Here is a 27,982-nt window from a genome sequence, read left to right as displayed (position 1 = left end):
CATCATGGTGACTGAACATACTGATAGACTGCTACAGTGATGGTGTTGAAATCATTGCTGACTCAGTGCAGTTTTAAGTCTTTTAGTCCCATAAATGGGTCTCCATGATTCTAGTATTTTAAAGTTTCCACCTCCATATGGGGGAAAAAAAGGTAGAATTCAGAACATTCAGGATTCCTCTCTCTCCTAAGGAACTTTTTTCTTATTTCTTGAATTAATGCTGATATACTCTTTGCTTAAACTACAGTCTATCCAGTCATTCTCTGGATGTCCTAATCTTCATGTCCTATGCAATCTGTTATAAAGACTGCTGCTCTGGGGACAGGACCCTATAATTTTTATGTCTACTTTGTCAGTGAGGCCCTGTACCAAAGTAAAAGTTAATTCTCAGAAAAAGGCTGCCTCACCATGAGATGGCAGTAGAGAGAAGCCTGGAAGACAGGCCCAGGTTACTTGGTTTGGGGGCCGGATTGGGGGGCTGGACTTGGTGGGGAGAGCTAGATTACCAAGGTAAGTGGCTTTTGATTTTGTCCTTTGTTTTCATCTGAGAGTGCCTCTCTGAAAAAAGGGGCTCAGCATAGCTGATAAGGAAAATCCTGATAGTTATATCTGAGGTTGAGAAATCAGGAAAAGGGGAGATAGTTCCAGAAATATACCAACCTCAGATGATCAGAGTTATGCTGGACTGTCTGTCTCTCTCTCTCTATCTCTCTCTCTCACACATGAATAAAGAGAAAGAGAGAGAAGAATAGAGAAGAGATAAGAAAAGAGAAGAGGATAAACATGTCTTGTCATTGGGAAGCAGGGCTAACTGAAATCAGCAAGAAGCCAGAAGACAATTATCATTGATGAAAACCGCTTGACAGCTCAACTCTGAGGCCATATACCTTGGCATTGCCTCTTCCTTCCTATAAGAGGCCAAAGTGCCACTAGACTAGACACTAGAGTGGGTTCTAATAGCCTGTGCATTTTGATATTGTACAGAGAAATCAGAAAATGTTAAATATGGATATCATTTTAAAAAATCACAGCCCAGGAAATGCCATGTCTTACCCAGGGTCATTTAGTTAACTAGCGGCAGTATTAGGTTTAGAAATTCATGTGTCCTGATTATCACTAGCCTATCCTTTCCTCATAAGAGCTGGGGAAATTTAATATTTTCTATGAAATCTAAAACACATTAAGAGTCTGAAATTCAGTCATTCTTGTTTTCCTTAATTAAAATTTTGATCTATGAGACAAAATTTGGGCCACAAGGGAGTATGGGGTATCATCACTGATTGTCTAGTAAGTTAGCATGGTCATCGATTAACGTGCCATGGGATCCCTCAGAAATCTTATCCTTAGAAAATACCGTGGCAATCATATGTTGCTCTGCTAGCTATTATTTTTTCCTAAGCAGGAAGCCTGAAACAGGAGGACAAGTGGTGTATTGTTCTATGGTCCAACTTTTCTTATCTTCAAGGAAAATCTTTCATGAAAACCCAATATGCAAAGCAGGTAAAGTACATTTGGAAGAAATAATGAGAACACTTGATGAGAGTCTTACCTGCTTCCCAATCATGCACTCCTGCTCTGTCCAAAGTGGCTCCAGGACAATATTGGAGGAATGTGAATCCTAGAAGAAAAGGAACTTGCTGACTAAAGATACCCACAGTCAAATCTTGCCTGCATCTTTTATAATCTATGTGACACTGATCTTATTATTTGACTTCTCCTTGAGCTTCAGCTTCCTCATCTGAAAAATATGAGTAACACCAATAAAATTAAGTTTTATTATAGATTGAATGAGATATATGTATATATATCTCATAAGATACACACATATATATATGTATATATATGTGTGTGTGTGTGTATATATATATATATATATATATATATATATACAGAGAGAGACAGAGAGAGACAGAGAGAGAGAGAGTAACATATGATAACACCTTTCCTTGTAACACAGTTGGGTAAAGAACCAGCCTGCAATGCAGGAGATCCAGGTTTGATTCCTAGGTTGGGAAGATTGCCTGGAGAAGGAAATGACAACCCAGTCCAGTATTCTTGCCTGAAGAATCCCATGGACAGAGGAGTCTGGCAGGCTGCAGTCCATGGGGTCACAAGAGTTGGACACGACTTAGTGACTAAACCACTATATATATATGCAAAATAGTGCTGGATAAGAACTGGATTTTAACTTGATGCTGAAAAATGTTGATTTGATGATTAAAAATGGTTTCTGCAGTCCGTGTTAGAAGGTTATTCATTTTTAAGATTATGTGTACTTTTGCTTTGTCAAGAACTACTGCCTGGTTACCAATAGTTATGTAGTCATAGACTACTAAGAGATCCATATTTCTGGAGGAAGAGCTTCAGAGGACATTTTTGCCTTATCTAGGACCTAGTGTTAGAAACTGTAAATAAATGGAGTTTGACAGTGCTCTGTCCCCTTAAGAATCATGGGAACTCCCTAGGAAAAAATGGATGCAGACAATACCTCTTCTCTTAGGCCAGTTTAAGAAAAAGTATTTTGCTAATACTGTTGATGGCCTTGAAAATGGGGGACATGGTTAGTAGAGGAGAGTAGCCAGTCAGTCTTGGTATGGTGGCCTCCCACTGGCCACACAGACTGGACCTTTCTCGTTGGCTGCTTCAAAGGTAGCTTTGGTGCCAATCCAAAACTGGCCCTGGAACAGATTTATGATTTTTGGAGCCCAGTGGATCCTGGATAATACCTGGCCAAGTCAGAGAATCAGTACCACATGAGAGAGGTCTATGACTGAGCCAGGCAAGTTTCTGGGCCAAGAGACACTAAGACTAACCTTGGAGGAGATCTGCACCACAGACTCAATTCAGTAATCATGCTGGAGTCCATGGGCATATGGGAATGCAGTCTGCAGGAATGGGTGTCTCTAGCTGCTTTCTCACCCAGTCCCCAGGAAGTCTACGTCTGAAACAGATATCTCATACCAATGTCTATGTATCTTCATGAAGTATCAAATTTTTCATGTCTTAGAGAATTGGGGTTAATGTGCAAACAGAAAGCTTCTCATAAAATAAAACTAATGAAATGTGGCTTTGAACAGATTTCAGAAATACATCTTCCAGCCTGCCTGGGGTCCCTTGGAAGGAAAAGGTTTTCTCTGATTATCAGCAAACTATAGCAAACCATGACTACACTGCTAGAAACTTGCCATAGTCTTTCTTTTCCTTTGACCCAGAAATTCTTTCTTCCCCTTGGTCTCTTAAAGCCTCTATTAGTGACCATTTTGTGACAGTGGCTTTGTAATCTCCCAATTCTGGCGCTTGAGAAAAAAGAAGGGTTTATTGGCAAGCTCACAGGGGTCTGGAAAGGCCGTTCCTTTCCCAGCTGGCCAGGAGAGCCGGAAGCCTGAGAAGGCTGTCCACAGGGCTGTCTGGCGAGGGTAAAGGAAAGGGAGGAGGAGGAGGCTGAATTCCTAGCTGGCTGCATATTGGAAGGTGGCCTCCTTTCTCCCTGGCATATAAGGGAGAATAGGAGGCCAAGAATCCTGGCTTAGTTCCTGTCGGCTTGTCGCCTTGTTTGTGGGCTTGTGGAAGGAACTGACTCCGGAAGAAGCCCGAGGGCTGCCTAAGACAGGCTTACAGCTGAGGCCAGAGGAAGGCAGACCCTCTCTGTCGCCACTGGGGTCAGAATCTCTCAGCCAGAAGCCTCTCTCCTTTCAGTTTAGAGAAGTGGATTGAGGAGTAAATGGACTAATGAGTGGAATGTTTGCTCAATACATTGGGGATCTTTTCTATTTTCCCATGAAATTACCATAAACATAAACTAAAAACACTTTTATTTTTGTGCATCCCTAACCTAATTGTTGGAGAAGGAAATGGCAACCCACTCCAATGTTCTTGCCTTGAAAATCCCTTGGACAGAAGAGCCTGGTGGGCTACAATCCATGAGGTCTCGAAAGAGTCAGACAGTGCTAAATAGCAACAACCTAATAGTATGTATCAAAGGGTACATGGCATTAAGTCTTCAGCTTATGAGTGTGTGTGTGTGTGTGTGTGTATATATATTGCAAGTCTTTTGGACTCTGTGGGAGAGGGCGAGGGTGGGATGGTTTGGGAGAATAAAATTGAAACACGTATATTATCATATGTGAAACGGATCACCAGTCCAGGTTTGATGCATGAGACAGGGTGCTCAGGGCTGGTGCACTGGGATGACCCAGAGTGATGGGATGGGGAGGGAGGTGGGCGGGGGGTTTAAGATGGGGAACACATGTACACCCGTGGCAGATTCATGTCAATGTATGACAAAACAAATGCAATATTATACAGTAATTAGCCTCAAAAAAATATATATATGATTCTTCTTAAAGGGATTTGTGTGACCTCAATGAAATGCTCATGTATGCAACATTACTATAGTAGGTATTAGCTTTATTAAAACCATTCAGTATCTATGCAATGTGCTACTGGCTTATTCCACTTAGCATAATCTCTTGCAGGTCCATTCACATTGTTGCAAGTGGTGGATGGAAGAATTTTTAAGGGTCTTTTAAAAGGGCTGAATAATATTCCACTTATGAATATACCACATTTTCTATATCCATTCGTCTCTTGATGAACATTTAGGTTGTTCCTGTATCTGGGTTATTGTAAATAATGCTGAAATGAGCATGGGAGTGGAAGTATCTTTTGAAGGCTTTGGTTTCTATTCTTTTGGTTGTACACCTGGATGTGGGATTGCTGGGTCAAGATTAACAGGTGTGAAGTGGTATTTCCTTGTGTTCTTGGTGTGCATGTCCTGATGATTAATAACCGTGAGCCCCTTTCCATATACCAGTTGGCCATTCATATGTCTTCTTTGGAGAAATATCCATGCAAATCCTGTCCTCATTTTCTAATTGGACAGTTTTGTTTGTTTGTTTTTATTTTTTGTTTGCTATTGAGTTGTTCCTTATGTATTTTGGAAATTAATTCGTTGTTAGATATATGGGTTGCAATTATTTTTTCCCGTTCCAAAAAGTTGCGTTTTAATTCTGCTAATCATAACCTTTACTGTGTAAAAGCTTTCAGTTTGACGTAGTATGTTTGTCCATTTTTGCTTTTATGCTTTTGGTCATATACAAGAAATCATTGCCAAGACCAATGTCTGGAAAAGCTTTTTTCCTTTGTTTGTTCTAAAAGATCTATAGTTTAATGTCATACTTTTAAGTCTTTAATCCATTTTGAATTTAAGTATAAGGGTCCAATTTCATTCTTTTGTATGCAGGTATACAGTTTTTCCAACATAATTTATTGATTAGATTATTCTTTACCCATTGTGTTTTCTTGTTACCCTTGTCAAAAATCAGTTGATCATGTATTTACAGGTTTATTTCTGGATTCTATTCTATTTCATTGATCTTTATATCTGTCTTTATACCAGTATCATACTGTTTTAATTACTATGGCTTTGTAATATATTTTGAAATCAGGACACAGCTTTATTATTCCTTTCTGTGAAAATTGCTTGGGCTATTCTGGATCTTTTGTGCTTCTATATTAATTTTAGGATTGTTTTTCATATTAATATAAACATGTCATTGAGATTTTGATGGGAATAGTATTTAATCTATAGGTTGCTTTGGGAGTGTATCTGTTTTAACAATACTTTGATAGAGTATTGAAGGACAGACAGTAATGCTTAGCATTCTCTTTGTTCTCATATATTACTTGATCCTTCTGCAATTAGGCAAGGTACTGTGACCAGTTCTAGACTCTGTGTGAGTGGAAGTGATAAGTATGTCACTTCAGGACTGAAGAAATGAAAGTCCATATGCAGTTTTTCATGATTTTACTGTATGATTTAATGGCATCTTTTCTGGCCAAAAGCAGACATGTGTTCTGGATAACATTGCTACAGGATGACGGAGTCACCATCAACTTGGATCCCTCAGTGACTATGTGGAGTAGAGTCTCTGCTGACTCTATACTGGATATAAAGTATAAGCAGGAAATAAACTTTTGTCATATTAAATCAGTGAGATTTGGGGGTCAGTTTGTGACAGTGCGTAATGGAGCTTGTCCTGACTAACATGAGTGCCAAGCCAGTAGCCCTCAAGTTGCTCACAATGATACTGCTAAATATCAGGGCTCTACTGTGAGTTTGTGCAGAGTATGGTTAGAACAAAGAGAACTGTTAGGGGAGACCTGTACCACAGGGGAGATGACATGCATCCTCGATCTCAAAGGAGACATGGGTGTGTTTCAAGCAGAAGAGGGAGGGAGGGCATTTTAAGGAAAGGCAGATAGAAAAATGGTCTGCATTTGAGATGTTGACACTTCATTTGTTCATTCATTTAGCTCTCTTCTCAAGACTGGTGATTAAACAGATTTCACAGAAGGATTGATAGAGAAATAAACTGTAATAATTATTAAAATCAGGTTGGGGGATGCATTATTTATCTTGTTCTTTTTATGGAGAATTCTAAATGATTTTTATAACCTTAAAATATAGGCTTTTATTTGAGGAAAGAAGATGGACTTAATTATTGTACTCATATTTTGTATGCGAAGAATCTGAGAATTTGATATACCTTATTTTCAAGTTCAATTCAATGTAAATCAGTGGTGGAGCTTAGAAACAGTTTGTTAGGTACTATTTCTTCCACCTATCTATTATTCTATCATTTCTTCCAAAACTAAACAAATAAAACAAAACAAAAATTCCCCAAACCTGAAGTCATTTTAGAAACAAATACTGGGATTATGGATGGAGGGAAGCATGATATGCCCAGCAAACCATCTGACCTAATGCAGTCAATTGCTTAATTTTTTGCCCATGGACTCACCCCATTTATCCCATCCTAAGACAACTCCTGCTCCATTTCTTAGATTTTTCTTAATTCTAGCCAACTTATTTTCTTAGTACACTCTCATTTCCCTGCTTCACCAGGAGGCCTTAGGCAGATGATATTTCTAAGTACAAATCTATTTTTCATTCCAAAAGATCTTGGCACTGGGAGATGAAGGAGATAGTAATACTAAGCAGTCTCGTAGAAAGGTCATATTGTATGATTAAAGGTTCGTGGTGGGGGAACAATGTAGAAGAATCAGAAAACTGATTTTTAATAATGTGAACTATATTTTCTCTAGAATGCAAATTCATTTAATCAAAATGTGTCCTCTAGACTCACAAACTAGATAAGTCCCAAATTTTAGGAAAATGTGTCATTTTTTGGAATTAATTACAATATTTGGGCTTTTAGTTCCCCAAAAAGCTGCATGTTTTCAAATACCACATGAACTTCTACAGGAAGCAGCATGTAAATTATATTATCAGTCCGGTCCTAATAACCTGGGTATAGTATCCAATAAGGAACACCTGGGGACTAATGACACTACCTTCTTGGGTTCACCTGGATAGATAACGCATTTAAATTGTTTTCCCATAGCTACAGAGAGCCCACAGGCTCAGCCCTGGCCAGCTTTCTCTCCATTGCCATTAGTCTACAACAGGGAAAGATCACAAATGTCCTGGCATAACCCATTTTCACCATAAGAAAAACACTCAGATCACAAATTCCAGTAATTAGGGATAAACATCATCATTTTATATTTGGAGAGAGCATATTGCTATCATTATGAAAAAAAAAACCTAGTCTATTTAATGCTTTAATAAGCAAGAGAATTATGCTGGAAGTATCTAAACAGCCACAGAATTCAATATTTTTACTAATTTGTTTCTTTTTTTGTGGGAACGATGTAGTAAGGAGCATCTAACTAACCATTGTCTATACATTTCATTTTTCTCAATCTTGCAGTTGGCTTTACTGGTAAAGCTGACCACAAGACAGAACTAGAGAAACTGTTTTTATACTAGATATTGTGATATCATCTAGTAAACTGTGGCAGAGAGAATATTGTCTTAGTCTCCTCATAGTTCAGCTCTTTCCATGTAAATGCCCAATCAGGTGCTCATAAAACTGAAATTATGACCTTCATTTTCTGTGGCTTGAAGTTAGAGCAAAAGTGTTCCATCAATAAAATCTTCAGTGCTTTTTCGATCCTCATAATATCACCCAGCAATTCTCTCCTTGAGTTGAGATAATAGCAGCAATTAGGCAGCTTTTATTTCTCAACCCCTTTTAACTTTTGCTGTCTTATAAATGAGCACGCTGCATATATATGTAACCACTATAGAAAGAATGCCAGCCAGTGTCAGAGGCAGGGAAAAACAGTTGGCCCATTCATGAATTATCCTTTATTTTTTACTTTAGCCCTAAAGGTTAAATGTGAATGTGTGAGTTGCCTCCCTTTCTATTTTGACCACATGTGAAAGCTTTGATGGAGTTCTGCAGACAGTAAGAAAAGTAAGGTTTGTGAAAATCAAACGCACTTGCATTTATTAATGGTCACTAATGGCATGTAATTAAAGTAATTACAGGAAGACAAACAGACAATTAACTTGTTGGAAGTGTAAAGAAGGGCAATAACAGAGTTTAAAGTTCTTGTCTGTCTGGTTCAACTTTAAGTCCCACAAATTTCATAAAGAAAGAGTAACGCTGACCAGGAGGATTGGGCTAATATTAGACCTCTGTGAAGCCACCATGGGGCCTGTAAGGGAAAAGTCACGGGACAAGGCCAGTATGTTGGGGGTAGTGTGGAATGGAAGGAAGGGAACTTGAACCAAAACAGGCTTTGAGAATGAGGATGGCTTTATCAGAGCTTTATGAAAGATTAACTACCACAGATGACAAACAAAGAATGCAAACTTCCTGCTTCATCAGTCTATGTGCTTCAGAGTTTGAACCACATTCTTCAGCCCCGATTGGTCTTGGTCAAAGTCATTTCATGTGTATGTTAACTTTATATTGCTAATTGTCTTGGAGGACAACCTTTTCATTGGGATCTTCCTTGTGTTCTGCCACGCTCAGTATAGAGTTGAGTGTCATTTGTTGAGGAGGAGTCTCCTGAATTGCCCATCCATCATCCCCATCCCCAACCATTTTCTATATGCCAGGTTCAGTGGGTAGGGGCAGGAATGATGCTAAGTGTTAAGAACCTTATCTCAGCTATTGAGATTTACCTCTTATGAGCCCTAAATGCAGCCACTTAACACATAAGAACTCCACTAACATTGCTAATAAATGTGTAGGTATCAATTATCTTTTATGCACTACATACTTTATTCTTATCTTATCAGAACAACTCTGTGAGGTTCTCTTACAAGAGGTGGGGGGAATCTGATTTCTCTTATGTGTGTGTAAAATAAGTTGAAATTTTAGAGTATCAACTTGGAAACTAACCTTTAGTAAATTGGGAGTTCTTTTATTATTAACTGAATAATTGCTATACCGGAGAAGGCAATGGCACCCTACTCCAGTACTCTTGCCTGGAAAATCCCATGGACGGAGGAGCCTGGTAGGCTATAATCCTTGGGGTCACTAAGAGTCGGATACGACTGAGTGACTTCACTTTCACTTTTCACTTTCATGCATTGGAGAAGGAAATGGCAACCCACTCCAGTGTTCTTGCCTGGAGAATCCCAGGGACGGGGAAGCCTGTGGGCTGCCGTCTATGGGGTCGCACAGAGTCGGACATGACTGCCGTGACTTAGCAGCAGCAGCAGCAGCTATAAGGACCATTTACAGTCAGAGGAGTACAGCGATAAGAAGAGAGCCCCTGCCTCCTTAAATTAAGGAGAGACAAATGACACCCATCTAGAGATAAATGCCAGCAGATTGCGATTCTGTTAAATCATACACTGCGACATTTCTTAAATTTATTATTTTCTTATCATTGTTACTGCATTGCCTGTCTTCTTTGATATTTCTCACCTAGAGGAAAGCAGTGCCTTCAAAAAATGAAAAAAGTGAAAGTCACTCAGTTGTGTCTGACTTTTTGCAACCCCATGAACTGCAGCCTGCCAGGCTCCATTGTTCATGGAATTCTTCAGGTAAGAATACTGGAGTAGGTAGCCATTTCCTTCTCCAGGGTATCTTTGCAACCCAGGAACTGAACCTGAATCTCCTGCATTGGAGACAGATTCTTTACCATCTGAGCCACCAGGGAAGCCCTTCAAAGCATGCTCCTTAATTCCATTTCCCTTTCTCCAGTTTATCTGATGTTCTTCTCCTGTGTAATGGGTTTCTCCTATCTAATGGGTAACTCTGATCATGTTACTGTCTCACTCAAACACCTTCAGTGGCTCTCCAAGGTCTATATGACAAAATCCAATCACCTCATTCTGACAGTCACAATTACCCACAAGCTGGGCCCAATTTCCTTTCGTAAGTGATCCTCTATTACTTTCCTTCAGACATCTTAAATTTCCAATTTAAATAGCGCTCTTCGTGTGCTCTATACCTTCCTTGAGCTTTCTCACCTCCATTCTCTGGTTTATGCTACCTCAGCTGTTTTTTCTGCCCCCCAATTCTGTCTTTACTTCAAGACCTACCTCATTGTCACACTAATAACACACCATCACCTAACTTATCTCCCCACCCTCTGTTTCTGGCTCTCAAGTTTCTTATTGAGAGGCACTTTGTAGCATTTTAGTTTATATGTATTTATTTTTAGATACAACCATCTCTATAATAACACTGTAACATTCTTATGGAGGACAAAGTAGACCATTGTCCTACTTCTCATTGTATCTTCATCATGAAAACCTAATAACCTAAATAAACGCAAGTCCCCTAACCCTACTACCTTCCCTCACCTAGCGAATTCCTGTTTGATTAGGAATACTCAGTTGGAATACAGCTCTTGCAGAAAGTCCTTCTTAGGCCTCTCAAGGCTTTTTGAAGTGTTCTTTTTTGTGTTGTTTGTCTTTTATTCATATTTTCATCTTGAATCTAGATCATTATAATGAAATTATCTAATTATAGGCCTATCATCACTGCTGCTGCGAAGTCGCTTCGGTTGTGTCCAACTCTGTGCGACCCCATAGATGGCAGCCCATCAGGCTCCTCTGTCCCTGGGATTCTCCAGGCAAGAATACTGGAGTGGGTTGCCATTGCCTTCTCCAATGCATGCATGCATGCTAGGTTGCTTCAGTCGTGTCCGACTCTGTGCGACCCTATGGACAGCAGCCCCCAGGCTCCTCTCTCCACAGGATTCTCTGGGCAAGAATACTGGAGTGGGTTGCCATTTCCTTCTCCTTCTAGTAGACTCAAAACCCCCCAAGGAATTATCTAGTATTGAATTTCCTGAGCCTTGAACATCATTGCTACTATATTGTAGATTCTCAGTACTTTTCCAATGATGCATTCAGGGCTCAGATCCATGAAGCTTTCTTCATAAGGCTGGAGACAATAGATGAGGGCAGTTTAGATTAAAGTAGAGAGCCCTTTTTGAGGTGAATAGCCACAAAACTGCTAGCTTTCAGGTTGTAAAATTGTGTTCAGCTTGGGCTTTGTCATCTTGAACTCCACAGCCACCCTCATTTACAGCTACAAAGTAACTCAGTACTCAAGGGCATGAAGAGGATAAGTACCTTTGACAGATTTGAAAAGAGTTTGGATGGATTTTAGAAAGAAGCAAGTATTTTAAACTCTTAAGTGTTTTAGACACCTGAGGTCCAACTATTTGTACTGGGACATTTCCCATGGTTCATTTTCTCACCCTGGCTATGACTGTTTTCAAGAATCTGAGACTGATAGAAACAAGTCTCTTTTAACTCACAAACACTGTAGCTTCCAGACACCTGGCCCTGAAGTTGGGCCACTGCCAACCCCAGTCACTTCCAACTTGCAAATCCACTGAGCTCCATTACTATGTCTGCAGAGCTCTGAAGAAGGAAAGTGGTGTGGCTTAGTCTGTAATTACTGTGGCCTATTTCCCTCTCTGGGTTTCCCTAGTAGCTCAGAAGGTAAGGAATCTGCCTCAAATGTAGGAGATCCAGGTTCAATACCTGGGTTGGGAAGATCCCCTGGAGAAGGAAATGGCTACCCCCCTCTAGTATTCTTGCCTGGAGAATCCCATTGGCAGAGGCGCCTGGTGGGCTATAGTCCAGGGGGTTGCAAAGAGTTGGACATGACTGAGTGATTTTCACTTTACAGTTCCCTCTCTATGCCAAATCCTGACCCTAGTGCTAGGAAGGAATACAGGTATGTACTGTGTATAGCTTAACCCTGAAGTGAAAGTGAAGTGAAGTGAAGTCTCTCAGTTGTGTCCGACTCTTAGCGACCCCATGGACTGCAGCCTACCAGGCTCCTCCATCCATGGGATTTTCTAGGCAAGGGTACCACTTGCCTAGAAAAGTGGTACCAAGGGAGTGGGATTCCATTGCCTTCTCCAGAAGGTATGTATTTATGTACAAAACCATGTCAAAAAAAAAGTAAAGCTGAATGTAGAAGTCCTGAGGAGGGTAGACATGTGACCTATCAGACATTGTTAGTTATAGAAAACTTCCTAGAAGAAGTCATTTTCTTCCTGAGAGACAAGGGAAGCATTTGGTAAGGAAAAGGAGAATAACCATTGCAGGTACAGCACGTTGTGTGGTGTAAGTAGATATTAGGGCAGCGCCAAGCAGGACGTGCAAGGAAACAGGCAGACCCTTTGGCCAGAGCAAGCATTCTGGATAGGTAAGTTGTAAATGATGAAATCTCTGAGAATGGAAGTTTCCGTATGAGAATTTAGGTTAAACGTAAGACGATGTGATGACGATGAGTCATTATAAATTATTGAATGAGGGGAAACATGGTAAAAGATTTTTGTGAAAGATTGTTTTAAAACTTATTTTAGAGATATTAAAGAGAAAAAGATTGAACACTTGGGCTCTGTGAAGGAGTTTGCTACATTAAGTGTGTGAGTTAATGAGAGCTTAGACCAGGGATGACACGTCACCCTTACCTGTTCCATGACAGGTATCCATATTCCAAAACAGAACACTTTCAGAATGGCATCAAAATCCTTCTCAACACAACTCTCTGGGAAGCTTCTACCAAGCAGTTTAAGTTGGCAAGCTAGGTGATGCCTAGGTGCTACTGCTGTTTTAGACTGTGGTATAATATGTGAAAGTAATATAACAGGGGCCATCATATAGGAATGCTAACAGAAATATGCAGATATGCTAATAGGATAGCATGAACATAGAGGATGAGGAAAAGGAGATGGATAAAAATAAAGAAATCTAAGGACTACAAGGGTTTCCCAGGTGGCTCAGTGGTAAAGAACTTGCCTGCCAATGGAGGAGATGTGGGTTCGATTCCTGGGTTGGGAAGATCCCCTGGAGATGGAAATGGCAACCCACTTCAGTATTCTTACCTGGAAAATCCCATGGACAGAGTAGCTTCACAGGCTACAGTTCATGATGTCATAAAAGAGTCAGACACAACTTAGCAACAAAACAACAAGGGACTACAAAGAGTTGTTCTAAGATTTTAGTAGAGAAACATGGGAGGAGTTCTTGGTTTGATAAGCAAAGGAGTTATTTATTAATCCATTAGGTTTAGGTCCAGATGAATGTGATTCACTAGATGGAAATGCATATGAAGAGGATGATGTATAATATTGAGGTTGATAACATTATTCATTCAACACTTTTAATAAATATGTTTTGAGCAACTACTTTGTATCAGGTACATTTGGGGGTGTTGGGATGCATCAGTGAATAAGCCTGGGGCACAGGGGGGAGACAAACCATAATAGACACAGCAAATAATCATGTCATTTATTAGAAGATGATAAATATAGTAAAAGAAAGAAAAATGTATAGCAGCATAAGAATAGTCAGGAATTCAGAGGATGTGGAGGGAATGAGGAGTCATTCATTTTGCCTCACCGTTTATCCTACTGCCAGAATAGGTGTTAGGTCAGCTCCATACGATTTAAAATATTAACAATTAATTTTTACTCTGACTTTAGAGACTCACTGGTCATAGACCCTTCAGAATACAGAAGTGTGTGCTAGGTCTTTTTAAGAGATCAGAGACTCAACATCTTGACTCTTATACCAATCTTGTTGCCTTCCATAAAAGGAAAGAAAAATCCAGGTAAACTCCAGTGATTGAATAGAGTGGGACATTTAGCCCATTGAATTTTTGTATTGCTTTCATGAATAAATTTATGTTCCGAAGTCTGGTGAGAGCCAATTGCCTGATTTTGTCCACCCACAGTCTTAACTGTAATAGTCAAATACAGTCTATTCAAATTTCTGTCAATAATAATACCTGCAGGAGATTTTTAAACTGAGGAATTTTTGAGGACCATGGCAAGATTTATTGAGGGATTAAATCTGCTCTTTGGAATGGGAACTAAATTGATTTTACTATTCAGTTACCATGAGAATGTCTTTACCATAGAATGATCATCAATAACAGTGGTGTTGAGATTTTCATCTTCATGCTCTTCTAGGTAAATATCTGTTAAAATCTCTCGACTTTCATGAAAGAGTAATGATATCTATACTAGTTTACTTTGAACTCTTTTCTTCTTTTATTGTTCCTGTTTTTTGGAGCCTTTTTGGTTTGCTATGTATATATTTGCTTTGCTATAATACAAATGCCCTGCCTTATTTCCTTATACCAGGATATGGGTTACTTATTTCAGGGTCTTTATTGATAGTTCTGGGGCTTTCTATCTGCAGAAGCTTAAAGTTCATTTCACATTGAACCTTTACAGAGATTCTTGTTTAGTTCACCAAAATGTTGGCTGTCTGTTTTACATGTTAGTCTAATAAATGGCTTTGGTCTATTTGCTTGGCCCTGAAACTCCTCACATAGGAGGACTCCCTTCTCTTTCCATTCTTTTTGGCACAGTCAGCATTTTCTCTGCATTTTGCAGCATTCTAAGCACTCTCTAGCAGCGGGAAGGGTATTTTCAGTCTCTTTTTGGCAGTAAGAGTCATCCTTTGCCCGGCACCAAGCTGAAAACATTCCCCATCGTGGAGTGCTTCGATACTGTTTCAGCAGTAGTAGTGCAGAGGTACTTCCTGTGTAGCACTATTAAAAATCCCTTCCCCATCAATAGCCCTTCAGGGACATTTCCTGTGTAGCACTATTGAAATTCCTGCCCCATTAGTAGTAATGCAGGGATGCTTCTGTGGTTCTTTAGGGACACATCCTATGTAACGGCATTATAGCCCTTGCATCAAGCCACATAGCAACTCAGGAGCCTTATTATTTACTTCATTTCTATAACATCAGAGTTCTTCACAAGCATATAAAATACTGTTACCAGTTAGTTAATCTAATATTTTATTTCCTTGCCAGAGTCATTCAAACAATGGATATTCAGGCATGGAAATGATGAAATCCAATCAGTTTCCTTATTCCTTAACAGTCCACAGTAAATAAAAATACAGTCTAAATCCTATCATTGTCAACAGAGTAGTCAATTCAAAGAGAAGTTTCAAGTCGTGCAGCTGTGGGGAAGGGAGAAGAGAATGCCATGTGATTTCCTGTGGGATAAATTCTGACTCTCTTTAGAAAAGATGTTTATTAAGCCTTTTCTATTTATTCTTCAAAGACTACAGGGATATCTATCTATCTATATCTATATGTGTATATACAGGGATATACATCACACTGAATGCACAAATCTTAGGATAATGTAGTGATCTATGATTATTTATAAATATCCCATCTAGAAAATACACTAACTTGGAATTTGTACATGGCTTTTATGCTGTAGAAGATATAGATTCATCATGCTCTTAGATGATATAAATGCCATATCTTTATCACCATGACTAAATTAAATGTGATTAAATATGTGGTCAAAATCTGAGTCACTCTGACCTGCAAAGCAGGCACAGGAAAGATCAATATTTCTTGATCCACATTTAAGTAATGGGTCACACTGAATGAACCCAACCAACAATTTTTTTGCATCACATCCATGGTTCTTATGGTATCTAGCATGGTCTATTTTTGGAAGAAGGAATAAACATAAAATAACCACAATTAGATAGACATGACCATACCTCTCAAGGAAAAAAAAAGATGAAGATCATCAGGCACAAGTACACAGTAAAACATTTTGTACAGAGATTGAAATACTCTGATTTAATTATAATTCAATCTATACCAAAGAGAGTAATACAACATTTAACCCAGAGAGAGTTTCATGAGACTCAATTTTGTTAATCTATCCAGCTTTCTAGAATGATGTCATTAAGTTGGGTTAGCTTGACCACTGTCCAAAACTGGTGTCACATGGAGAGAAACAGCAGAAAACCCAGCCACACTAGTTTGTAAATCTGTCCCGATAGTGGCAGATAGGCACAGCACTGAGCCACAGTAGCGTCACAGTCAGGTCCATATTTTATGGAGACATGAGACCTGTGCCATTGCTCTCTATAGAGCCCCCAATGCTGAACTCTTTCATCAGGCTCAGTTAACATAATAGGAGAAGGCAGTGCTGTTTTTCAAAAGGAGCCAGAAAGATTCAGTCCACAGGGCCAACAACACTTTTAATGCAAGTCCACATTACTGGACTGTGTTTGTTTAGATAATGAAATAAAAGGATTGCCAAAACACTGCTTTGTAGTGAACTAAAATTGGGCTGTAGGGCCAGGTAAGAGGGTTTTTGTTAAATATACAAAGAATCTAATAAAAGCCAGAGTCTGCTAAAGTTCATCATTATGGCTAGTGAAAAAATGGGATTGTTTCTAGTTAATGACCAGAGCTAACAACTCATTTTTAGTTAAAGCACAGCCTATGAAAAGGACAGCTGCAGTCAATGTTCCCACTAATATTTTCCATCCGTGTACTGAGTGCGTTTGTAATGTGCAACTGAAGTCAAGAAAATAAACAGATGTGCACCACAAGCAAGAACAACAATGAAAGAACTTTCATGGTTTTATGAAGATTGAACTTTTGATGTTGATCCTGCTTGGTGAGACCATATTGTTGGAAAAGGTCTCCTGTTTGTAAAATTGTTTTCTATTAAGGAAGATGAAGACGTTGATATGCCCCAAGAACATTTGAGTTCTTTCTGGTGAGTCTGGGCCAACTCTGAAACACCCTCTTACCCATTCCCATCATGAGCTCCAATGCAAGCTTGCCAGACAGCTGGAAATGCCTAACAATGAAGAAAACAAGCCTACTAAAAAATCACATCTGTTATCTTGGCCTCATATGCACCCTGCTGAAACCAGCTTCCCACCTGGTCAAAGAGATGGGAGAGTATAATTATATTTTAATTAATTCTTGGCATTAGAAAACTATATGAGTTTGTGCATTTTATAGGAAGAATTTAGACTGGAAATGCAATTGATGACATCAGTGCTAAATTTATACTACCGTTGACTATGAACGTACTACATGGCTTCATACGTCTTTCATAATTTGTCCTTATGTGTTTATCTCCTTTATTATTCCTTCCATTTTCCACACATCCTACAGTTAAGCCACATATGTGACTTGACATTCCCATAACATATCGTAATTTTCAATTAAATATTCACTGAGCAACTATTATACAGTCATGGACTTTGTTTTTACAGTGATGCTTGCCCTGAAATCTAATAGTCAAAAGAATAATAAATAAATATACAAATGGATATTTAAATCAAAGTGTGACATTTTTATACAAGTAACAATTTAATAGGGCTTCCCTGGTGACTCAGCAGTAAAGAATCTGCCTGCCAATGCAGGAGATGCGGGTTCAATCCCTGGGTCAGGAAGATCCCCTGGAGAAGGAAATGGCAACCCACTCCAGAATTCTTGCCTGAGAAATCCCATGGACAGAGGAGCCTGGCAGGCTACAGTCTACAGGGTTGCAAAGAGTTAGACACAACTTAGCAACTAAACGGCAGCAGCACACTGGTAGTTGTTATTGTTCAGTTGCTAAGTCATGTCTGACTCTTTGTGACCCCATGGGCTGCAGTACATCAGGTTTCCCTGTCCTTCACTACCTCCCAGAGTTGCTAAAACTCATGTCCATTGAGTCAGTGATGCTATCCAACCATCTAATCCTCTGTCGCCCTTTTCTAGGGCCACTAGTCTTCATACTGGTAGTGGCCCTAGAAAAAAGAGAATGCTTTCCTCTTTCATTGGTCATTTATAAAATTTCAGGGAAGAACCCTAATATGGTCCTCTTAAATTATAAGAACATCTTTACCAATCCCTGTGCAAGAGAATGTGTACTATAACTGGCATCCTTATAAGCACCTTAGAAGAGAGGGAGAAGGCTCCCTAAAGGCAAGTTGAGTGAATAATTACTGACCAGGTAAAAGCTATAGATGCTCACCCCTCCAGCTCCACTCTTGTAAATAAGTCACTGCTGTAAAAGTTAGTTTTTGTTTAAACTTGTGTCCACACATTTCCAATACATGTAAATATATAAATTTATTCACACACCTGTGCATATACATGTGCATATTTTCATATGTGTATATATGCAAACACACACATATATATCTATACATATGTGTATATATTTATGACTTTCTTAAAAACATAAATTAGATTATATTGTATGCATTATTTTATATTCTTTACTTGGCATTATATATTGAAGACTTTTCTGTGTCACAAAAAATTCTTGAATATTTTTCTAATATTTCCCATAATTTTGCTTTTTATACTTATCTCTTTTCTTCATCCGAGTTTTGATGACTGTTAGAGGCAGGAATCTATTATCTACCTCCCTAAGCCACCACCACAAAATTGTCAGCCACTTGCTTCAGTATGATTTCCTGAAGAGCTGATCCTTTCATGGCTGATCTGAGAAGTTAGATACACCAAATATTAAATCTCAGATATGTGTGCCCCTGTTTCTAGCCTTTCTGTTCTGTTCTACTGATCTATTTGTACATTCCTCAGTCATACTATTCTTTACTTTTTTGTTTCTGTCATTACTATTTTTGTAACTTAAGTAATACATTGCCTCCGGAAAAGGCAATGGCACCCCACTCCAGTACTTTTGCCTGGAAACTCCCATGGACGGAGGAGCCTGGTGGGCTGCAGTCCATGAGGTCGCAAAGAGTCAGACACGACTGAGCGACTTCACTTTCACTTTTCACTTTCATGCATTGGAGAAGGAAATGGCAACCCACTCCAGTGTTCTTGCCTGGAGAATCCCAGGGACAGGGGAGCCTGGTGGGCTGCCATCTATGGGGTCCTGCAGAGTCGGACAGGACTGAATCGACTTAGCAGTAGCAGCAACTATTCTTTACGTTTTTGTTGCTGTCATTACTATTTTTGTAACATAAGTAATACATAGTGTTTTCTTTGCTCATGGTTGAAAGAATACAGAAATATCTAGAGGAAACATGAAAAGACCCTTTCTTCCTCCTCACATTAATCCCCCTGCCTTCCTCTCAATTGTCAACAATTGGGAGGTATTATTCTCATTTCCTTATGTGTTTCCATATGTACATAAAGCTATATGGACATATCTGGTTTTGTTCTTTTTTGTGTAAATGTGAGCATGCTATAAATATGATTTCAGCTTGCTTTTGTCACTTAACACTCTTGGAGATCTTTTCATATCAGTGCATAATCAGACCTTATTATTTTTTTAAACAACTGTTTAGGATTCCATAGTACTATGAGATATTTATGTACTCTTCTTTTTCGGAAGACACTAAAAGACACTTAAAAAATTGGAAAGCCACAAACTGGTGAGATGATATTTATAAAATATACAATTGACAAAGGATTAGTATTCAGAGTTTATAAAATACTTAATCAGGCAAATAAGGAAAACACAAATGAAACAATTAAAAAATGAGTTTTGGCATTTTAGAGAAGAATAAATATATTTGGTCAATAAACATACAAAAATATGCTCAATCTAGTTAGTAATCAGAAATGCAAATTTTGAATACCATTTAACACCATTTCAACTTGAAAAATATATGATAAATTGACAAAGTCAAGTGCTGGAGAAGATACGTTCAGTGAAGTCTTTTTAAAATTGCTAGTTGAAATGTAAACCAAAGCAACCACTTTGGAAATAATTGGGCATTATCTTATAAAGTTGAACATTCACATTCTCTGCTGCTACTGCTGCTAAGTCGCTTCAGTCGTGTCCGACTCTGTGCGACCGCATAGAGGGCAGCCCACCCGGCTCCCCTGTCCCTGGGATTCTCCAGGCAAGAACACTGGAGTGAGTTGCCATTTCCTTCTCCAATTCGTGAAAGTGAAAAGTGAAACGGAAGTTGCTCAGTCATGTCCGACTCTTAGCGACCCCATGGACTGCAGCCTACCAGGCTCCTCCATCCATGGGATTTTCCAGGCAAGAGTACTGGAGTGGGGTGCCATTGCCTTCTCCGTGACCTAGCAATTATATATACGTACATCCATATATAAAGGGAGTAACATACACCAGGAGGCTTATATAATAATTTTTCAGCAGTAAAATAAAGGTATCCTTAATCTTGCCACCAATCCCCCTTCTCAGATAAGACCACTATTAGAAACAAATATCTTTTGACAAGAGAATCTGACAAGGTACTGGATAAATAACTTGTGATACATTCTCACAATGGAATATTATATGGAAATAACAGAATAGAAGCTGGAGTTACAGGTGACACAGATGACTCTTAGTAACATGGTGTGGAATGAAAAAAAAAGTCTCAGAAGACTGTATGATGTTCTTATCACAAAACTCAAAATTAGGCAAACAACAATACTATAGTACTAAGCAATACATTATTTATGACATATGTGATTTCAAAACTGTATTTATTCTTTAAGAAGTAGGGAAACTATAAACACAAAATTCAAGATACGGTTTACTTCTTTTTTTTATTTTATTTTATTTTTAAACTTTACAATTTGTATTAGTTTTGCCAAATATTGAAATGAATCCGCCACAGGTATACATGTGTTCCCCATCCTGAACCCTCCTCCCTCTACCCTCCCCATACCATCCCTCTGGGTCGTCCCAGTGTACCAGCCCCAAACATCCAGTATCATGCATTGAACCTGGACTGGTGACTCGTTTCATACATGATATTATACATGTTTCAATGCCATTCTCCCAAATCTTCCCACCCTCTCCCTCTCCCACAGAGTCCATAAGACTGATCTATACATCAGTGTCTCTTTTGTTGTCTCGTACACAGGGTTATTGTTACCATCTTTCTAAATTCCATATATAAGAGAGGGAAGGAATAAAGAGGTGCTCATTTGTAGATCTAGGTTAATGATAATGTTTTTAGTTCTTGAATTGGTGGTGAGTTTATATTTTAATTTGAAATAAGATGAAAGAGGGCCATCAATAGTATCTTATAAATAAAGATTAGAATTGGTCTAATTAAATCTGTCCACTTGAGGTTTATATACATATATATGTGTGTATGTATATATATGTATACCTATATACATATACATTATGTATGTGTGTATACGTATGTGTGTATGTATGTGTATGTGTGATTCCATTTCAAAATGACCTTGGCTACTAATTTCTGCCAAAGAATCTCATCCTATGTAATTTATCTTCTCTTTGGTCAGTGCTCTAATTATTTCTCATTACCCGCTCCCTCCCTGGAACAGAAAGCAGTCATTAATTAAAAAAAACAAAAAAGTAAATGCACTGGTTGAATTAGTTCATAAATCCATGCATTTGGGTTCTAATTCTTTCTATTAGAGTTAGTTATTATCTATATAAAAGGATGGATCTTGATAAAAAATTCTGAGTATTAGACTTCAGAGATTCTGTCATGATACACAACATGTGGAAATTCAAGAATGTGATGATTTTCCAGTCAGTGTCTATGATTGCACTCAAGGCAGGTCATCTTAATGTAAGAAAACATGTGAGTAACTTTGGCTATAGAAGCATAAGAAGATAAAATAATCAATGACTATAGTAAAGTTGCTGGATATAAAATGAACACACAGAAATCACTTGCATTCCTATACACTAATAATGAGAAAACAGAAAGAGAAATTAAGGAAACAGACAGTCACACCGGTCAGAATGGCTGCTATCAAAAAATCTACAAACAATAATTGCTGGAGAGGGTGCAAAGAAAAGGGAACCCTCTTACACTGTTGGTGGGAATGCAAACTAATACAGCCACTATGGAGAACAGTGTGGAGATTCCTTAAAAAACTGGAAATAGAACTGCCTTATGACTCAGCAATCCCATTGCTGGACATACACACCAAGGAAACCAGAATTGAAAGAGACACATGTACCCCAATGTTCATCGCAGCACTGTTTATAATAGCCAGGACATGGAAGCAACCTAGATGTCCATCAGCAGATGAATGGATAAGAAAGCTGTGGTACATATACACAATGGAGTATTACTCACCCATTAAAAAGAATACATTTGAATCAGTTCTAATGAGGTGGATGAAACTGGAGCCTATTATACAGAGTGAAGTAAGCCAGAAGGAAAAACATAAATACAGTATACTAACGCATATATATGGAATTTAGAAAGATGGTAACAATAACCCAGTGTACAAGACAGCAAAAGAGACACTGATGTATAGAACAGTCTTATGGACTCTGTGGGAGAGGGAGAGGGTGGGAAGATTTGGGAGAATGGCATTGAAACATGTAAAATATCATGTAAGAAACGAGTTGCAAGTCCAGGTTCGATGCACGATATTGGATGCTTGGGGCTAGTGCACTGGGATGACCCAGAGGGATGGTATGGGGAGGGAGGAGGGAGGAGGGTTCAGGATGGGGAACACATGTATACCTGTGGCGGATTCATTTTGATATTTGGCAAAACTAATACAATTATGTAAAGTTTAAAAATAAAATAAAATTAAAAAAAAAAAGAAATGTCCAATTCAAATACTCTTATATGACGTTACTCAGAATGAGAGATAAAAATCCAAATTAGATGGAAAACTGTGTACACTAAATTTGACTGAAATAAGGATAGAAGTAAAGCAAATAGAAATGTTTTCCATAAGATCCCACAGAGCTACAGTATTGAAATATAGAACTGTTTCTATAATTCCTGGCAAAGGAAGCAAAAATAAAACTGTGATTAATACTTAAAAAGTTCCCTCCCACTTCCAGTCCATGAGGGAAGGAAGTACACATTTCTGAGGCAAATGTACAAAGTGCTCACTCGTTGCAACTCTCTGAACATTTGATCTTTAGCCAGGACCTTAAAACGTATGTACTTACTACACAGCCCTCGCTGTATTTTTATACCTTTCCAAGCAATATATAAAGATGCTTTGAAAAACTACTTTAAGCTTTAATGTAGCTTTGTTTCTTCTAAGTTTTAAAAAACTCTGGAAACACTTATTTAAAGTGCATTTTTAAAATATACTCAGATCTTGAGATTTGTAATGTCATACTCTATATCCACTCTATATCCCATTTTTGTAGGTGGCTTTTTAATGCTTGGGTACTAGGGGTTTTGTGATGAAAACAGTGGCATAACTTTAACTGATGTCCCTTGAGTGGGAAAGCACAATGTTATAAAAAGTTGACAATGAACATTTTAAAAAGAAAAAAAAAAAGGAATCATGTTTTACATATATTTTTTATGGTTGTTTTGTTCCCAACTTTCGTTTAGGTATTTGCCAAGTAAGACTCTTTGAAGAGTCCTCAGGGTATTAAATTCTTCCATATCCATTACCAAAGTCTGTTGAGGAGGGGAAACAAGAAAAGAAACTAAAAACTATTCCTGTGTCCAACCTTAAAGGCTGAGCTTGGAAAGAAACCCAGTTGGAATTCAAATTAAAAAGGATTGGTTGCAGAACAGGAATTGAATTAGGAAAGTTATGTCCGACCTAGATAGTATATTCAAAAGCAGAGACATTATTTTGCCAACAAAGGTCCGTCTAGTCAAGGCTATGGTTTTTCCTGTGGTCATGTATGGATGTGAGAGTTGGACTGTGAAGAAGGCTGAGCACCAAAGAATTGATGCTTTTGAACTGTGGTCTTGGAGAAGACTCTTGAGAGTCCCATGGACTGCAAGGAGATCCAACCAGTCCATTCTGAAGGAGATCAGCCCTGGGATTTCTTTGGAAGGAATGATGCTAAAGCCGAAACTCCAGTACTTTGGCCACCTCATGCAAAGAGTTGACTTATTGGAAAAGACTCTGATGCTGGGAGGGACTGGGGGCAGGAGGAGAAGGGGACGACAGAGGATGAGATGGCTGGATGGCATCACTGACTCGATGGATGTGAGTCTGGGTGAACTCCGGGAGTTGGTGATGGACAGGGAGGCCTGGCGTGCTGCGCTCCATGGGGTTGCAAAGAGTCAGACACGACTGAGCGACTGAACTGAACTGAACTGAAGAATCAACCACCACAATCAGACTCTGGAAACGGCCATGGAGGTCCAAGTCTCCCTGAGAGGTTTCCACCCCCTCATGCTCGGCGTTCTGTAATGGGGTGGTGACACATCAGTAGAAGGCACAGGTGAACAGTGGCCCATTCTCAGAGTCTGGTACTTACACGGGGCCTGTGCTTGCTGAAAACACAGCTCTGCCAGAAAAACATGTTATGTGAGACTTTGTCAGCAACACTAACCTCTCAGTCTTTTCGTCTTGTGGTCTTTTTGTTGGCAAGTAAAAGCATCATCAAGGTCAAAGGTGGGTGTTTCTCTTTAGAGTCAGAAAGTCATGCTAGTATTGGGCTTCCCTAACTCAGCAGTCAAGAATCTGCCTGCCAATGAAGAGACTTGAATTAGATCCCTGGGTCGGGAAGATCCTAGAGAAGGAAATGACAACCTGCTCCAGTATTCTTGCCTGGGACATCCCACGAACAGGGGATCCTAATGACCTACAGTCCATGGAGTCACAAAAGAGTTGGACACAACTTAATGACTAAGCAACAACTAGCACAATATCTTAGCTAGAAAATGTCATTATATCCCAATCAGTTACCAATGCTGAGTGTTGGAGCCAAATATACCCCAAACTTAGAGACCCTTGATAGGGAATCAGTCAACAAACTGAACAATAGTTTACAGAAAAGGCCTTTGACGTATGTGTGTTTATAAGTACACTACATAATAGTTCGGAGTGTTTTTTTATTTGCCAGAGTCTCTGTTATTTGCTTTGTGTGTATTTTTTCATTTATTTCTCAGTGTATCCCTGGATGGTAGAAAACACAGTGATCTCACTTTGAAGGTGAGAAAACTGAAGCTTAGAAAACTGTGCTCAGAGAAACCAAGTAATTTATCTTAGAACAGTTAAGATTTGATCCCAGGTCCCCTTCCTCCAAAGTTCATTCTCAATCATCCCACTACTCTGCCTACCCTAGATTTTTGGTTTGAAAGTGCATTGGAATTCTTTGTAAAATTCATGGTCAGGTGTTAGAAATGGAGTGTAGTTTGCAAAACTTCAACTTGTAAAGAATATGCAATGGAAAGTTCAAGTCTCAAACTTATGCAACATGAAGTCTTCAATAAGACAGTCAGCCAGAATGGTGTTTTATATACTTCTGTAACATATTCTTAAAAGTAGTTTCCATTCCAAAAAGTAGAAAAGCTGCTCACTTCAAAATATATTGAGGATCTGAGTGCTTGCTTGTTCAGGCCTATCTACAGTTGACAACATGTGCTACCAGTTATTACAGTGGCCTGATGATCACCTTGGCACCATCTTCTCTATAATTTACAAATGCCCATCAAACAGTAAACAGTAAGAATTACTATAAATAGCAATAGTGCAGTTTCGATGGCTATGGCTTTCTGTATTCTAGAAATGTAATCTTACACTCTACCTTAAAATTGGATATAGCATATGAACTCCTTCAACCATGCAAAAAGTGAAAATGTATATTATAGACATCACCGCTGTCTATAAAACAGCTGATGAAGAGTCACAAAAGGAGTTTTAAATGTCCTGGAGAAATTTCTAAGCAATGTTAAATTCACACCTAGAGAACATATCAGAAGTCTTTGTGTACTGGAAATCAGCCTTCAAAAGTTTTTGTTAAGTTGTATGCATTTTGGACATAATTTTTTAATATATAATTTGAGGAGCTTTCAATTTATATGACCAGTGAATAGAACAGTTACTGTAACTTATTCTTTATGATAAACAGCTGCTGAAGAATTTGACAATATTTTCTATTATCATGTTTTAAAAATACTTGGATTCTTTTCCCTTATTTTTATTCTTATCCCCAAAGTGGAATAAAAAATCTGGAGATTATGTAAATGTAATCTGTTATATATATTGTACTAATTATATTTTTTTATACTGGATGATGAATCATTCTGCACATGATAGCAGGCCATTGTTTGATCGCTAGCATTTATATTAGCATTTGACCATAAACACAGTTAGTTGTTGGAAGAGTAATACAGTTCCCTGTGGAAAAAGCTTTTTTGGCTTTGGGGTTTTGTAATAATGTTTGACTATTCCCACGCTGTGATTATCATACCAGTATCTCAGGGGAAGAAAATACAATGGACAGTCAATAAAAATACTGAATTTTTAAAAGGTCAACTACATAAGGGACTAAGTTTCTGATGCTTTACCATTTTTATTTTAAAAATATGCTGTAAATGGGAAATAGAAAAACTGCAAGTGATTCTTGTGACTGTACGTGATTAAAGGAATTGTACAAATAATAACAATTCTTGCAGCTGTCCGGAGAAATGGTAGTGTTCCTTACTATAAATTATTTTTATTTAGAAAAAGAAAAGTAAAAGGAAGAAAAGCTCCCTGATTTTCAGTTTACTGAGGAATTCTATTCTCCTTTCAAGCCTATGTTATGCCTTGATTGTAAATTGAGACTTATGGAGAGTAGACTTTGTTCTGATACCTTTCTTTCCTAACGGAGGGTGTAGAGATGAAGAAAGGTTAGCCACTGCAACTCAAAGACTGACTTAAATACTTTTCCTACTAGATCCATTACTATGTACGTTAGAACTCTTTTTACTAGGTCTTGTTAATGAATCTGAATCATGAATGAGTGTATTTAGAATCCCCAGTGGCTCAGTAGTAAAGACTCTGCCTTCAATGCAGGAGACACAGGAGATATGGGGGAGCTTTGATCCCTGGGTCAGGAACATCCCCTGGAGGAGGAAATGGAAACCCATTTCAGTATTCTTGCCAGAAAAATCCCATGGACAGAGGAGCCTGGAGGGCTATTAGAGTTGCAAGGAGTCGGACACAACTGACTGACTGAACACACACAAAAACAAAGAGAAGGAAGGTTCTAGGACTCTTTTTAAACATTCTGTTTCTATTGGCCTTTCCTTTAGCCTAGTATGGTGTATCATTCTCTTCATGAATAATTTAAAAAATTAAACAATTATCAAGTTATTTTTACTTCTGAGTAATGTTCTTGCCTGGAGAATCCCAGGGACGGGGGAACCTGGTGGGCTGCCATCTATGGGGTCGCACAGAGTTGGACACGACTGAAGCGACTTAGCAGTAGCAGCAATCTTGCTGAAGCTGAAACTCCAATACTTTGGCCACCTCATGCGAAGAGTTGACTCATTGGAAAAGACCCTGATCCTGGGAGGGATTGGGGGCAGGAGGAAAAGGAGACGACAGAGGATGAGATGGCTGGATGGCATCACCGACTCAATGGACGTGAGTTTGAGTGAACTCCAGGAGTTGGTGATGGACAGGGAGGCCTGGCGTGCTGTGATTCATGGGGTCACAAGGAGTTGGACACAACTAAGCGACTGAACTGAACTGAACTGAATCTTTAAAAAATAAGTAAGGTACAGAAAGAAGGGCAGATTTTAAAGTTCTGAATGTTAACTTTAGTCTTATTTAGTCTTATTTACCCGGTTCTCATAAGAAGTATTTAAAAGGTGCCCTTCATTGAACATAAAAGTATTATTCACTTTGGTATAGTTTAAAGATCTACCTAATGCTCTTAAAAGGTTAATCAAATTTAATGAGATTGTTAAACTAATCAATAATTCTTTTATTGAGACTTTTTCCACTTGGATTCCAAAGGGAGATAGATAGAAACAATGTTCTCTATGAAATAGAGTATTATGGAAACACTAAGGACTCACCTCCATTTTTCCATTAAACTTCTTTTTTAGATTTCTGATTACAGATGCTAATGTATCCTAATGGAACATGGGAGCTAATTTATTCTGCTTTCAGATTCAATATTTTTTCTAGTTGGTCCAAGACTAAGCATATGATTTCCATGATTA

At 38.6% G+C, this 27,982-nt stretch overlaps 1 protein-coding gene across 1 annotated transcript in view; it reads left to right on the top strand.

Moving 5' to 3' along the window:
* SEMA6D (semaphorin 6D) overlaps positions 1 to 27,982 on the top strand; it is a 397,430-nt gene that overhangs the window by 72,090 nt on the left and 297,358 nt on the right. The gene's annotated exons all lie outside the window — the stretch shown is intronic.

Source organism: Bos indicus, chromosome 10, assembly GCF_029378745.1.
Source record: "Bos indicus isolate NIAB-ARS_2022 breed Sahiwal x Tharparkar chromosome 10, NIAB-ARS_B.indTharparkar_mat_pri_1.0, whole genome shotgun sequence".
Taxonomy (NCBI): domain Eukaryota; kingdom Metazoa; phylum Chordata; class Mammalia; order Artiodactyla; family Bovidae; genus Bos; species Bos indicus.
The sequence above is the reverse complement of the archived record's forward strand: the minus strand, read 5'-3'. Positions and strand labels throughout refer to the sequence as shown.